This window comes from Armigeres subalbatus, unplaced genomic scaffold, assembly GCF_024139115.2.
Source record: "Armigeres subalbatus isolate Guangzhou_Male unplaced genomic scaffold, GZ_Asu_2 Contig1941, whole genome shotgun sequence".
NCBI lineage: Eukaryota > Metazoa > Arthropoda > Insecta > Diptera > Culicidae > Armigeres > Armigeres subalbatus.
In genome coordinates this window covers 1,049-3,879 of record NW_026942772.1, presented here as the reverse complement: position 1 = coordinate 3,879, position 2,831 = coordinate 1,049, and the positions used below count along the sequence as shown (strand labels likewise).

Genomic DNA, 2,831 nt, shown 5'->3' with positions numbered 1-2,831 from the left:
AATCAGTCAAGCATCCAACCAACCAAATAACCTACCAGGATCTCGGAAGGATTCCCTGGATAAGCCAGGAAGGATAGATAGGAAAAATAGGAAATATTCCGCGCAGAATCTCTGAAGGATTTCCTGCAGAATCTCGGAAGGATGGACTGCAGAATCTCCGCAGGATTTCCTCCCGAATCTCGGAAGGATTTTTAGCAGAATTTGCATGTTTGGAAGTTTTGTTTTGGTTTTGGAAGGATTCCATGAGAATCCCGGAAGGATACGCTGTAGAATCTCGGAAGGATTCCCTGCGGGATCCCTTATGGAATATCGGAAGGACTCCTGCGGAATCCCAGAATGATTCTTCGCGGAATCTCAGTAAGGCTCCCTGCGGAATTCCAGACGGATTTGCTGCGTGATTCCGAAATAATTCGCTGCGGGACTCCAGAAGGATTCCCTTCGGATTTCGAAAATAATTCCCGAAAGCATTCTCTTCGGAATCCCGAAAAGAAATTGAAAATTATAAAGAAATAAGTCAGTTCAATTCTATAGACCAATTCAGATGGATTTCTACTTATATATGAATATTTATATGTTCATTCATACCTAGTACACTTTAGTTCGAACAATGTGGATTACGGGATAGTGATTCCGCTTGTCATGCCAAAACTTGAACGCGGTGCAAAAAAATAATTCACGGACAGCTGAACAGTGTCTTTCTTTCGAGAAGCTTCTTGTAACATATCTTTCTATAATTATTGTGTGATTCGATACATCAAACTGCGTGGGCGATAACCGCAGACGAAGCTGTACTCTAGGATTTCTCTGTTTGTATTTGGTATCTCCAGTCTCCGTCTGTTGCTACTACTATGAATTCTATAACACTCCAAGCTATTCCAGATCGTCGTTCATTTCTTGCAATCTGGCCCTCTCGCTATCGCTTCCGCCCTGTCCGCCGCCTTACTGACGCATACGATTGATCAGTAGTGTGAACACTTGGGATGGCAAGGTCTGTTGGAGGCCTTGGAGAAGCTGTGCCGGTTGGCCGCAGACGATCACTGCGTTAGCCAGATGCTCGACACCGTTCTCGATGTCACCGGAAGAGATGAGGGCCTCGCCCGTCTGAATTTCCTGGAGGAAAAATCTTGCTCTTCTTCATGGTCTGCCATGTTGGGCATCGTCGTCCGTGGCCCTCCAGCAGCCGAAACAGCCTTCGTCGCTTTCCTCTTCTCTCGCAGCTTCTTTTTGAAGTCCGGATCTTTGCGGCGCTTGTGATCGAAGTAGATGCAGTAGCTCAGGAACAGCGTTCCGGCCACGCCGGTTGCAATCCCGATGGTAGTTTTAGTAATCTCCATCTCAACGATTCCGGACCCGAGCTTCACGGTGGCACTAGCACGTTAATTCCGAACGAGAGAGGTCGAAAAGCGAAGAAATTTTCCTGCTTTTGTCCACGAAATGAACTTCTGACCTCCTCCCGCGCAGCTTCTTTTTGAAGTCCGGATCTTTGCGGCGCCTGTGATTGAAGTAGATGCAGTAGCCCAGGAACAGCGTTCCGGCCACGTCGGCTGCAATCCCGATAGTAGTTTTACTAATCTCCATGTCAACGATTCCGGACCCGAGCTTCACGGTGGCACTAGCACGTTAATTCCGAACGAGAGAGGTCGAAAAGCGAAGAAATTTTCCTGCTTTTGTCCACGAAATGAACTTCTGACCTCCTCCCGCGCAGCTTCTTTTTGAAGTCCGGATCTTTGCGGCGCTTGTGATTGAAGTAGATGCAGTAGCCCAGGAACAGCGTTCCGGCCACGTCGGCTGCAATCCCGATAGTAGTTTTACTAATCTCCATCTCAACGATTCCGGACCCGAGCTTCACGGTGGCACTAGCACGTTAATTCCGAACGAGAGAGAGGTCGAAAAGCGAAGAAATTTTCCTGCTTTTGTCCACGAAATGAACTTCTAACCTCCTCACTCGCAGCTTCTTTTTGAAGTCCGGATCTTTGCGGCGCTTGTGATCGAAGTAGATGCAGTAGCCCAGGAACAGCGTTCCGGTCACGCCGGCTGCAATCCCGATGGTAGTTTTACTAATCTCCATCTCAACGATTAGCTTCACGGTGGCACTAGCAGGAACTAAGAACCATCAAGTTCATCTCACTTTATAATTTTAACAGAACTTATTTATGATCAGAAAAACAAAAACAAAACATCAATGCTGTCAGTTATGCGTGCACGGAAAAATAATCATGCGGAAAATGATGACTGACAGCATCTGGTTAGTGTCTTTTCAGTTGTATACCTAGGACTACTACACACCGATTGAAACTTGAACACAACACGGGAAAATCCCGAGTGTCTGGTCCCGGTTATTAGTTCCTGACTTGACGACACTGTTATTATAGTCACTGTATTAGGTTCTGCAGCATCTGTACACGGTTAGAAAAAAGTACCTAATATTAAGTACTTTTCACTCAAATCGGGGGTTCAGTGTGGGAACCCAAAATTAAGTAATTTTTTCTTGAGATTAAGTAAAATTCACTTAATATTAAGTAAAATAAACTTAATTTTAAATAGAAACTAACCAAAAGTTAGGTAAATTTCACTCAACTTTTGTAAACATGAGATTACTTAACGTTGGGTTCCCACACTTTAATGCCCTTGTTGAGTGGTTTTACTCTTCAGTTTATGATAACAAAGGGAAGAGGGAGGGAGATGCAAGAGAAAAAAAGTACCTGAAATTAGGTACTTTTTTCTAACCGTGTACGTAACCTCAATCTGGTGAAAGATCAGTAGTACTTCTTGTTAGACTCAGGGGCAGCCAACCAATCACGAGCTCGACCGTTGTCGGAGTCAGTCGAAAG

The 2,831-nt window shown here is 45.0% G+C and overlaps 1 pseudogene; it reads right to left on the bottom strand.

Annotated features, from left to right (window-relative positions):
- Nucleotides 1–542: 542 nt before the first annotated feature.
- Nucleotides 543–2,149, bottom strand: LOC134203542 (mitochondrial import receptor subunit TOM20 homolog; annotated as a pseudogene).
- Nucleotides 2,150–2,831: the final 682 nt, after the last annotated feature.